The sequence below is a fragment of the Trichosurus vulpecula genome, chromosome 2 (genome assembly GCF_011100635.1).
Source record: "Trichosurus vulpecula isolate mTriVul1 chromosome 2, mTriVul1.pri, whole genome shotgun sequence".
In the NCBI taxonomy this organism is placed as follows: Eukaryota; Metazoa; Chordata; class Mammalia; order Diprotodontia; family Phalangeridae; genus Trichosurus; species Trichosurus vulpecula.
In genome coordinates this window covers 435,087,211-435,100,105 of record NC_050574.1, presented here as the reverse complement: position 1 = coordinate 435,100,105, position 12,895 = coordinate 435,087,211, and the positions used below count along the sequence as shown (strand labels likewise).

The following is a 12,895-nucleotide window of genomic DNA, read 5'->3' as shown; positions in this document are numbered from 1 at the left end:
ATTATATAGAATATAATTATAATTATATATCACATAGATTATATATAATATATAATTATACTTAATATATTGTATATAATAGATTATATTATATTATATCCTTAGATGTATTTATACTTATAGAGATAGATATTAGTAATATATATATATATATATCTACATGTAGATATGTATCAAAGATACATCCACACAGAGATATATCTATAGATATAAAAGCAGAGAAAAGGCTCTTAATAAATACTTGCTGATTTGACTTGACTTGACATAAGGTTCCCCATAAAAGAGGAGCACTAGCCTTGGAGTTAGGAAGACCTGAGTTCAAATCCATCCTTAGCCACTTACTAGCTATAGGCCCCTGGGGAAGTCATTTCTCAGTTTCAATAAAAAAGACCTAATGATAAGATCGCCCATCTCTCCCCACAGTGGCTGTAGGGATCAAAGGAGACAGCACACGTGAAGCACTTTGCAAAATTTAACACGTCATACAGGCTATTTTATTTTCCCATCCATCCTTAGTAACAGGACTCCTACGAAGCTGGCCAGCCAAATGGTTTGAAGAATAGGTTGGAATCCCAGAAGTGCTTCATGCAGCAGCAGCCTGAGCTTCGCCACCTACTGGTTGTGTAGCTCGGAACATGTTACTCCATGCTGCTGTTTGCCACTTTCTCCATCTGTAAAGTGGGGATAATCGTTCTGCTGATCCAGAGCCTCACAGGGTAGCAATTAAAGCCCAATTAACTCATCTATAAAAAGAACTTCCCTCAAAGAAAAGCATTCTGTAGACACATGCAGCTCCTCTGTTGAATCTGGTGATTTTTATCTATACCAGTAGTCCCGAAGTCAGGGCTTTCTTAGCCGTTTCCCTTGCTATTCCTGAGTCACAGGACCAGAGAATTAATTACTTTTAGAATTGGAAACATCCTTAGAAAACATCTTGTCTAATTATCTCATCTTACAAGTGAGGAAATTTAGGCCGAAAGACTGACTTCCTCAAAAATCACATGCCAAGTAAGTCAAGTCCAGCCAGTAAGCACTTACTAAGCACCTACTGTGTGCCAGGCACTGTGCTAAGAGGGATTTGAACCCAGGCCCTCTGACTTCAAATCTACTGCTGTTTCTACTGTCCCATGCTAGACCTCAATTTTATATTAATATGAAAAAAGACTAAATAGTGACTGCATTTCTCTCATGTGGTATAATTGCAACAGAATTAACTAACCAGGCAGTTTTCTGGAAGTTTCTATCTCCAGGATTTCTGAGCACTCCTTGGGTTCAGTCCAGTAGTTGAGTAGAATATGCTCTCCACAAAGGCAGGGACCCTTTCATTGTTGACTTGGTGTGATCAGTCTAAAAAAATGCCTTGCATACAATAAGCGCTTAAAAAACACTGGGGAACTGAACTGAACTGAATTCTGTAATTCAGAATTTCATTCGACAAACACTTGAATGAAATATTTCTCTCCTGCTATAATGATTCAAAGTGTCTGAGGCTTGCATTCACAAGAGTTTCACAATGCACCAAGGTCAGCTAAGGCATTCCTGGAAAGTTTTGGACATTGGAGGATGCACCTTGAGCCAATGGGAAAATGGCGCATTTCCCTCGAGACATTTCAAGCTCGCCAAATTATATGAATTAAAAAGCCTGACACACATGGCCGCTTCAGTTAGTTCAGTAGGAAAAGCGTTACATTTAAAGCCACATCTCACCTCTGTCATTTGCTGCCTGTGTGACCTCGGACAAGTCACTGTCTTGGCCTCGATTACCTCATCTATGAAATGAGGGGGTTGGCTTGGGTGGCCTGTAAGGTTGCTTACAATTCTAACTCTATGATCCTATGAACTCTTAAGATGGAACAAACTGGAAAATAAGGTGCAATGGCAGCCAGGTGGCACCACAGTGCACAGAGCCCTGGGCCAGGAGTCTGGAAGACTTGTTTTTCTGAGTTCAAACCTAGCCTCAGACGTTTAGTAGCTGTGTGACCCTGGGCAAGTCACTTAATATCTGTTTGCCCTAATTTCCTCACGTGTAAAATGGGGATAGTAACAGCACCTACAGGGTTGTTGTGAGGAATCAAATGAAATTATATTTGTAAAGCATTTAGCAAAGTGCCTGGCACATAGTAGGTGTTTTATAAATGCTTCTTTGCTTCCCACTTTGCTTCACTAATGGAAAGTACACTAGACTAGGAATCTGAAGACCCAGGTTTGAATCTCCAACCTTCCAGTTTACTAGATATGTGGACTTAGTCAAGTGACTTCCCTCTTCAGCTGGAAAATGTTGTCTGGTCATGCATTTCAATGTCCTCTTTTTTGTTTGTTTGTTTGTTTTTGCATTGAGGATGTCTCCTACGCAGTTACCCGGAGTTTGCTCTCTCATTGATGAAGTTCTTAACTAATGCATAGTCAGCCAAATATTTATTAAGAACCTACTAGGCACCAGGCACTGTACTAGGCATGAAAGAGGAAGCAAGGGTTCCTGGCGATCCATTAGAAGAGTTCCTAGACCAAGCGGAGAAAATCTTGTCATGGTGAGTGTCCTGGACTATATCAAGGAGCCATGAGAAGCAGATCTACATAGAGGAGTAATCTAGCAGTCTTTCCCTTCCTCCTTTGGCACCGTGAGTCATGTGGACCACTCGGGGCCAAGGAAGGGGAGTAAACCTTCTAGACAATCCTGAGTTCTTTTATCTGGAGGGAGGTCTCACCTAAACACAAACAACTGTAGAGGTCAAGTTCACCACAGAAGTGAGTTGTTTGACTCCCTTACAAAGCTTAAACATGTTCCAGTGGCAGAAGGGGTCCCACCTAAAGCGGTATTGTATGTCTGTATCAGAGTCCCATCAGAGAAGGAAAGAGAATTTCTTTGACCTTTTATGGGCTCAGTTGCCAAAAACTTTGCATTTTCTATTGGGTTAAATAATTTGATGTCTTGTTACCTAGAGCTAAGGGTATATTTCTTTTCTTTTTCTTTTTTTTTTGTGAAGAACTAAACACAGGCCAAATTCTGATGTTCACAGGAGAAACTCTGGGTGGGGACTTGAATTTCAAAAAGGGACAAGGGATTTTATAACTCCCAAGATTGAACCTGTTTCGTGTGAGTCCAGAGTTGAGATTCCAGGCCTCAAGCTACATGTGAACCGTAAGCTGTGGTAGTGGTAATATTAACTAAAATCAAAGGGTTTGCAAATGAAAAGTTCAAAATGTATCTTTCTAATGATAATCCCAAAGAAATGCGTGCATATTAGTAAAATTGTAGCTCGGGAAATTTGTTAATGCAAAAACTGTGTCTATACTGGTTATTCTCACACTGAGGATATTGTATCTCTTTTTTTAATCAAATTGGGAGTTTATTTTTGGAAGGACACCCCAAACTTACTTGGAATACTCACCACATTACAGATAAGCATCATGGATCTGGCTGCCACTGTTTGGGGCCTGCCCTGTAATTCTGCCCAGTTACAAAAGATAAAGCTTCAGCTGCAGTGCTGCGGTAAAAAGCAGGCAAGTTGGGACTGCCTTGGAGGGCAAAATGGTGTCTTCTTCTTGGCCTATGGGAGCAACTGTTTTCTTTCACACCTTGAAAGGTGGGTAGAGGGAATACCAATTACCCATCTAGAGACTTGGGCTTACGAGAATTTGCACAGTTGACTCTGGAGAGGTTGCCCCACCCTAAACAGAACTCTAGGACACTAGAGTATCTGAGCTGAAAAGGAGCTTAAGGACCATCTAGTCAGGAATTCCTAAACTGGAGTCTGTGGATTCACTTTAAAAAATGTTTTGAGAACTATATTTCAATATAATTGGTTTCTTTTGTAACCCTACCTATTTATTTTATGCATTTAAAAGCATTATTCAAAGAAGAGGTCGTTAGCCTTCATCACACACACACACACACACACACACACACACACACGCACAAGGTTAACAACTCCTGCTTTTAGCCATTCATTTTTAAAGGAGGAATCTGGGGCCCCAAGGTCACAGTACTAACACTGCCTCATGGCTGATCAAAGATTTTAACGTAACCAGAATATTCCTGTTTTCTCTGAATAGCAGTCAATAAATCTATTTTTTCAACATCAGTGGGTCTGTGCGCAAATAAGATTATCAGCCATCCCTGAGTTTTAAGGATAATTCCACAGGGCCTCCGTATGCATTCCAGCCAGTATTTATGGGAATGGTTAACCTTTTAAAAGAAAGAAAAGAAAAAAAAAGAAAAAAGATCATAACTTATCCCTTACTGTATCAGGCCCAGAAATTGTGTTAAGATCACTGCAGGAAATGCAGCTAATTAGATAGCACCAAGAGAGGTAATCCTTTCCATTATTTACAGGCCCATCAGGCTTTCTGGTTTCACAGCTGATGCTCAGAATGAAACCATTTTCCTTTCACATACCTGCTGTCGGGGAGCATCCTCGTTTCTAGTTCATGATTTCATAAACAACAGAAGAGGAAAGATAAAAACGCACCTCCTCGTCTACAATAGCAGCTTACTTGGCCTGTTCCAGCAAGGAATGGAATAAAAGCAGAAGGATAAGATTCTTGGTCTGGGTGTTGGTGTGTGATAAGAAGCAGTTGAAGGGTTGGTGGGGTTGGGGCTGAGGGGAACCGAATTGTTTAGTCTGCCTCCCGAGATCAAAGACACCTCCATTCAAGCCGGATAGAAAGCTCTTAGATGGAGCAAACTGATCTATTTGCCTCTCACACCTCAACACCCAGCCCTGCTCTGGCAGCCGACCAGGGTTAACAGTACAACCCAGGAAGAAGAGCCTGAAATTCTGACCCCGGCCAGCCCCAGGTTTCTCAGCCCTGTCCGGAAGGGCTGCACCTCGCAGGCACCTGCTGCTTTGATCACGGACAAGCGAGGCAAAGTGAGCCAACAGGCCGGAATCTGTGAAACCAATGTGGTTCTTTAGTTGGGTCCAAAGTTAAAAGGAAAATGGTTATTACTATTAACCTTGGCACAGAGACAGACTCCAAGCAAAAGGTAGAGAAGAGAGAAAGAGAAAACCTACAGATCACGCGTCTGGTTGTTGTTGTTCAGTCATGTTCATACTGTCTTTGGGGTTTGTCGCTGTTGCTGTTTGGCAAGGATACTGGAGTGGTTTGCCATTTCCTTCCCCAGTGGATTAAGGCAAACAGAGGTTAAGTGACTTGCCCAGGGTCACACAGCTAGAAAGTATCCAAGGGCAGATCTGAACTCGGGTCTTCCTGACACCAGGCCCAGGGCTCTATCCCCTGTTCCACCTAGCTGCCTCCTACATGGCTGGTGAGAGTACTTCAAAACCCAGAACTCAGTGGGGTTACTGGTCGTGAAGTGGCCGGCTCCCCGAGGTGAGAACACAGAATACAAAGCATAGTACCCTGTGAGAGTGACTGGTTAGTTGGAGGTTGTCAGTGGAGGGAAGGGGAAGAGGAAACAGGAGTCATAGAATGTCAGAGGTAGAAAGGGTCCTTATAGATTTTTTAGTCCCGGGGTGGGAAACCTGGGGCCTTGAGGTCACATGTGGCCCTCAAGTGAGGCCCTTTGAATCCAAACTTCACAGAACAAATCCCCTTAATAAAGGGATTTGTTCTATAAAACTTGGACTCAGTCAAAGGGCTGCACTTAAGGACCTAGGGGCCACATGTGGCCTCAAGGCTCCAGGTTCCTCACCCTGATTTAGTCTATCATTTTACAGAGGAGGAAACTGAGGCCTCGGGGAGGTCATATGACTCACCCAAGGTCATACAGAGTGTTACAGAACTGGAATATTGACCCAGGTTTTCTGACACCAAAAAAAATTTTTTTTTAAATCTAGTGTTCTTAAAACCATGCCACACAACCTCCCCTGGTACTCTATTATGACCTAAATTTTCATCCTGAGCAGGCACACATCACTCCTTCCTTTCTTCCCCTCCTCTTTTCCAGCCTTGGAGAGAAGTGGATTAGGAGTCAGGAAGCCCGGGTTCTAGAATTGACTTTGACACTAACTCACTGAGTAACCCGGGGCAATCGACTTCTCTGTGCTTCTGTTTCTTTACACATTAAACGGGGGATTTATCTCCCTCAGAGGGTTGTTGGGTGAAAATCAGATGAGGTCATGGACGTGAGGAAGCCTGGCTAGGAGACAGAGCAGCCCACCCGGTGTGGGGAAGATTTGGAACGGATTTTGGGTAAGGAAGAAGACCTCGATGAGACAGTTTTTGTCCTGCTTTTGAGGTCTCCTACCCACTATTAAAATATCTTTTGCCTGAGACAGTTATTAGCTATGTGCCTATGGCAAACCGCTGAACTTCTTTGGGCCTCATCTTCTTTCAGGATAATGTGGGGATAATAAAGGCAGCTAGACGGTATAGTGAACAGAGAACCGGGCCTGGAATCAGGAGGACCTGAGTTCAACTCTAGCCTCAGACACTTACTAGCTGTGTGACTCTGGGCAGGTCACTTAACCCTGTTTGCCTCAGTTTTCTCATCTGTAAAATGAGCTGGAGAAGGAAATGGCAAACCCCTCCAGTATCTCTGCCAAGAAAACCCCAAACGGGGTCAGGAAGAGACTGAAATGACTCAATAGCAACAAAAGCACCTACTTCACAAGGTTGAGGGTTTGAGGTCTAGCTCTGTGATTTACTGGGTTCAAGGACCTCCTGATATGGAAAGCCTTTCCACTAATGTAGATCAGCAACTCAGCTGACAGCCATCTTACAGAGGCCCTGGAGCATGAAGACGTTAAGCCCCTTGCTCTTAAGTCATTCAGCTGATAGGTGTCAGAGGCAGGATCTGAACTTAGATCTTCCCAACTTCAAGGCCACACTGCCTCCCACAGGGTTGTCTGAAGTAATCCATTTACAGCAGGGACTCTTAACCCTTTTAGTGTCATGGACCCAGGGACATGATGGAGCCTGCTCTTCCTGGCTCAGGAGAGATAATCGTTAAATTTTAAATTTAAATTGTTAAAATGTGTGAATACATATACCTTGGACATTGGCAAACTCTACAAATCAGGGCTTAATTTATTGCTTTCCTAATTGTGTGCCAGGGGTAGGGAGCCTTTGAGCAAATCCTGGTATCTTGAGAAAGTAGAAGATGGCAGATGCATGGGGAGCTATCCCCTACCTAATAGTGGGAAGGCTAAGTAATCCGCCAGTCTAAAAAGTGCTGTCAAGGCCTGAAAAAACGAATGTATCCCAGTTACCTGTTGCCCACGGGAGAATTGGTTAGACTCCATAGTGAACAGGAGGGCAAGATTGTGGCAGAGTTGAAGATGGATAGCTGGCGCCATATGACTGACCCCTCGAGAAAGATCCAAATCAAATTCCAAAAGAAGGGAAAGCTAAAGTTTGGTATCCCCTTAAGCAGGAGTGGGGAACCTGAGGCCAGGAGGGCACATGTGGCCCTCTAGGTCCTCAAGTGCAGTCCTTTGACTGAATCCAAAATTCACAGATCAAATCTCCTTAATAAAAGAATTTCTTCTGTAAAACTTGGAGTCAGTCCAAAGGCTACACCCCAGGACCTAGAAGGCCACATGTGGCTTCTAGGCTGAAGGTTCCCCACCTCTGGCTATAGACTTAAGAAAGTGTTGGAAAAAACGTTAATAACATGATTAAATTTAAAGGCCTGTCCTGTTTTATTTTGTTTTTGAGAGCTGATCGTTAAACTACCAGCAAATGACTGCATGCTGTAATGGTAACCAGGGCAGGGTTTTTTGCTATCAAGTGCCTTTAATGAGTTTGGCCTTTGATTGAATGGGGCAGGTAAGTGGGATCTTTTGTCTCGGAATGCTTCTCGGCACTTTGATTTGTATATGATATGGTGCTTTCCCACACCCTGGATGCTGGGCCTGGAGCCCCCAGGGCCCTGAGCAGAGTATATATGTTGGGAGGTTAGTGGTTCACTTTTGCGGGGTACACTCATTGAAAGACTGTGGGTAACAAGAATCTGGGCAGGCCACTGAAACAGCCCCTCCCAGCTTTGATAACCCAGACAAATGTTGGTGCTTCTCTGGTAACTGTGTGTTGCTATGGATAGGCTGATTTGTGTTATTTGCTCTGTTTATAATATATGCTTGTAATTTCTGTTTTTATTTGCCCTGAAGTTCAGGGGGCTGATCTTTTCCCCCTGAACTAAGTGAATGATTTATGTATGTTTAATTAAGCTGAGATTGTTAACCCCTTAATATTGCTTTCCTTAGAAAAGCAGATCAAAGAATCTGTGCTCACAGCCCTTTTGTGTGTTTGTTGTTGGTCTTACACGGCCACAGTAGCTGCTAGCTACATTGTTGTTACACATGCACAGCTTTGGCAGTTTGGTAAAAACCTACAAATTCCTTTTTGGAAAAAATAATTTAATACATATAATAAAATATATAAGATTATAAAGAAAATGAATTACATTAAAATACAGTTATCAACATTAAAGCAAGTAAGTTGGAAGAAAAACCAGGTTAAGACTCCCTGATAAGGTTTTAAGACTTTGCAAACCTTAAAACGCTATCTAAATGCTAGCTATTGTTACATGAAATGACTTCAAAAAGCATATACCTCTATATATAAATAAAGTCTTTTATTATCCTTTCCTTTTCTTTCTGTTCCCTTTCTATTCTATTCTATTCTCCCAAGGTTCAGTTTGGGGAGGGCAAGCTGGGAAGGAAGGTATGAATTAGGACTGAAGGAGAGAATTGGCCTTGGAGGTTTGGAAATAGAACCATAGCATGAATCCAGGGATCCTCTTGGAGATCAGAAATCATCCTGGTTCAGTTTTCCCACTGGAAGTGTGGACCCTTGCTACACAATGAATCCTGAGCCCCAGCTGAGAGCCATGTTTCCCTTAAAGCAGTATCAGTTTGGATGAGAAAAAAACTTAGGAAAGGGTCACCTGTTACTAGTGTGGTACAGCAGGAAAGAACACAGTTTCTGACTAATGGCCTTGAGTACATGCCCCAAGCTCTCCTCCACTGCAGTCTATCCTTCACAAGATGCCAAGTAACTTTCCTTTAGTGAAAACCTGACCATTTAACTACCCTACTCAACCGACTCATGTGGCTTTTAATTGCCTCTAGAATAAAATATAAACTCCTCTGTTTAGTTTTTAAAGCCCTTCACAACTTGGCCTCAACCTTTTATTACAGATTGAAGACAGCTAGGTGGTACAATGGATAGAGGGCCAGACCTGGAGTCAGAAAGATCTTCCTGAGTTCGAATCTGGCCTCAGACACTTACTAGCTGTGTGACCCTGGGCAGGTCACTTAACCCTGTTTGCCTCATTTCCTCATCTGTAAAATGAGCTGGAGAAGGAAATGGCAAACCTCTCCAGTATCTTTGCCAAGAAAACCCCGAATGGGGTCACGAAGAGTAGGACATGACTGAACCATAACAATGGATATTGCTTCTCCTTCCCACACTTAGTCAACTGAATGAATATCTTCATTACTCTCCAAGCCACACCCCTGACTCTCTCTGCCATGGCCCAGAAACCTCTCATCCCAGAAGCTCACTAAAGCCTTGGAATTCACGCATCGGAAGTAGTTCTCCTATAATGCTTTTTTGAAAACTCAAATTTGTTCCAATTCGACTGATACATTAGGGAACAATTTGAGCATAATGAGAATTTCACATTTGTTTGTGCTTTATTTCATTGTCTGCAAGAAACCAAATGCAAAAAACTGCCTCATTTCATAGTAACTCACAAGCTGCAACCCCTCAGGTGACCCCTTCCACAAGTGAAGTCAGGTCTTTTTCAAGGGAAAGTCCCATATTTCTTGCATATTTTTGGTGCAATAGGAGCTGTGGGTAGAGGAATACTGGTATACACACACACACACACACACACATACTCCACTGCAGCCTTCCCCTTTGTCAACTCTGGACAGTGGGAATGGGGTTCGGATCATGCAGCAGCTAGAGGCCTGGACCCATTGTGGCATATTTGTTGTAACATTTATGCATCTCTTACACATTTAACATGTATAAAACTGTGCTGTTTTTTACTAGGTTCCTATCTTTTTTTTTTAGTGTATCACTATCAAAGTTTTTGAGTGTTGCGCACCTAACCCTACATCCCCCCACAAGTCCTATAGCTTTTATTGCATGATTTTGCATCACTTAGTGATTTTTAGGAATGCATATGTTTTGTTATAATAAAACTGACTATATTCCCCTACCCTATGGCCTCTCCCTCTGATTGGCTGGTTCCTCCTAAAACCTTCTTTTTCAGAAGACGGAGGCCAGCCATACCTTCATTCCTTTCCAGGCTGCTCTCCTGACTGTCTCCCCCAGAATTTATCGTGAACCTTCTCTCTGTTTTAAGCTTCCTTTTATGTATTGTCTTCCTCCGTTAGAATATAAGTTCCTTAAAGACAGGCCCTGTCTTTATTTCTGCTTGTATTTCTATTCCAAGCACTTAGCCTAGTACCTAGAATATCCTAAACACTTAGTGAATATATGTTGATGGACCTCACTCTGTGATCAAGGCCTTCTCTGTTCCTCAGTTATCCTACTCTACCTCCAGTCTTTGGATAGATTTGTATTTATTCACTTCATATTCATACTATATATATATATATTATATATATATATATTTATACTATATGTATTTTCATATGTGCATTAGAATGAAAGCTCAATAAGAATAGAGATTGTTTTATCCTTCGTACTTTATCCCTAGCGCCTAGCACAGTGCTGCAAGTCAAATCAATGAGCATTTAATTAAGCACTTACTATGTGCTAGGCACTGTACTAAGCACTGGGGATACAGAAAAAACCCCAACAGTTCCTGCCCTCAAGGAGTTCATAGTCTAATGAGGAGAACATACAAACAACTATGTCTAAGCAAGATATAGATATCTACACCTATATTGATAGATAGATAGATAGATAGATGGAGAGAGAGACTGAGAGACAGAGACAGAGAGACAGAGGAAGAGAGACAGGAAGAGGGAGAGAGAGAGGGAAAGAGAGGGAGAGAGAGAGAGAGAGAGAGAGAGAGAGGGAGGCATTAAGGGGACTGGAAAAGGCTGTTTGCAGAAGGTGGGATTTTAGCTGACTTGAAGGAAGAGAGAATTCTAGGCAGGAGGGGACTAGTCAAAGAAAAGGCAAAGAGCCCAAGGATAGAGTATCATGTGGGAGGCTCAGCCAGGAGGCCAGTGTCACTGGATCCTATTATTATCACTAATAATAGATCACATTTCTACATCAGGGACACGAACCTTAGCCACTGCAGCAGGTTGTCCCTCTTCCTGCTAAGTCACGGAAGCATGTGCTGAGAGCAGCTGCTGGGAGCCCGGGAGAGGCGAGAGGCCAGTGGTAGACCAAGCACAGGCAGTGAGACAAGAATACAAGGCAGGCTCTCGCTTCGCAGCAACGACAGGAAGAGGCCGCCAAGGCTCTACACGGCACAGAGCCCCAACATAGAGGAGAAGCCTCGAGTCCTCGGGTGGGGAGGAAGGAGGGAATGGGAAGAGGGACAAGGCCATGGGGGAGAAGAGGAGAGATGGGAAGGGAGAGAGGGGCGGGGGCGGGGACTGGGGTGGGGACAGGGATGCCAATCGAGAGCAGAACATAAAATCCCGGGCGCTCGAAGGAGCAGAGCCGGAGCCTAGGACTCCTGACTCCAAGCTCAGCACCACCACAAGCTGCCTATTCTGGTGGGGGTGGGGGACGCCTCACACACATAGACCGTCAGCCCTAAAAGTCAAACTGCTCAGGAGGGGAGTGGGCGGATCAGCCTGGTGAGCTGTAAATGACTTCTCTAGGGAAATGGGAGACAGACTGAGCCAGCTAAATCAGCCGTCTGTGAGAGATGGGCTGGCTGGCAAAGAAGCGACCCGCAGATGAGAGGCAATGCAGAGGGAAGCCCCCCGGAGCGGGGCCGGCTAGCGCTGGGAGAGAAGCGTTCACCACATCAAGCATGAGGAGCAGCGAGTGTGGGGTGAGGAAGTGAGACCTTCTAGAGAGCGGACTGAAAATGAGAAACGTATGGGTTTTAGGGATCCCTGAAGGAAAATAGGGAACGGATACAATTGCATTCATGGGAAAGCTATTATCATCTCTGCTAAAGCTAAACATTAAGGAGGATCTGCTTTCCATCCAGCCCTGCTTCAGAATCCTATTAAGGGGGAAGCAAATGGGGAAATTGTCAGAAGGACCCAAGCTGGTCACATTTTCTAATAGGTGTTAGGGACAAAGAGCGGCTGTTAGAGGCAGCAAAGGAAAAGAGGAAAAATCTGTTAAGGGGAGGAAACTGCTCTGATTTCCCCCGGCTTTCAGTACCATCAGTCAAGCCTGGAGGGTTGCATTGCTCCTCCCCTACTCAGAAATTCATTTTCATGAGCAAAATACAGTGGCTTTCCTCTTTCTCTTTTTTCCGCATCTTTCTCTGAGTCCAGAGGCCAGCGCCTCATCTGCTCCTGTGAATAGATAAAAGCAGATAGGAGAGCAAGTATGATCAGAAGACCAAGGATTTCACTGGGGAGAAGGGAAACAAAACCCCATCCGCCACAAGTATTCTCAGTATTTGTTTCATTGATGAGTAGGATGGAGTCCCTTACTAGGAAAAAAGAAAGGAAGAAAAAGCTAGCTAATGAAAAACCCAGTACAGGCCCTCGAGAAAAACATTGGTCTTATAGTTCATGGGTAGTTTCTTTTCTCCAAAAGAACAGCAATAGAGCACTAGGTGCTAGGTGGAGAAGCCCTCAGAGTCCTGGGAAAGGGATTAAGTCACAGATCAGGAAGATGATTCCCAAGGTCAATGCCTCCTAGCCCTTGGGCTCATAGTCTGCCTCATAAACTCCCTGAAGGGGTTTAGGGTTTTGAGATCACACTTGTGATTTCATCTGTATAGGCAATTCCTGGTAAGGAAACTACTCTTACCACAACACGTTGGCCCTTGCTCTACAATTCTGAACCTCAGATTGCTGCC

At 43.6% G+C, this 12,895-nt stretch overlaps 1 long non-coding RNA gene across 1 annotated transcript in view; it reads right to left on the bottom strand.

Annotated features, from left to right (window-relative positions):
* LOC118835873 overlaps window positions 1–11,278 on the bottom strand; it is a 73,644-nt gene extending 62,366 nt beyond the window's left edge. The window contains exon 1 of the long non-coding RNA XR_005009528.1: window positions 11,184–11,278. This is a non-coding gene — a long non-coding RNA (uncharacterized LOC118835873). The remainder of the gene's footprint in view (window positions 1–11,183) is intronic.
* Window positions 11,279–12,895: the final 1,617 nt, after the last annotated feature.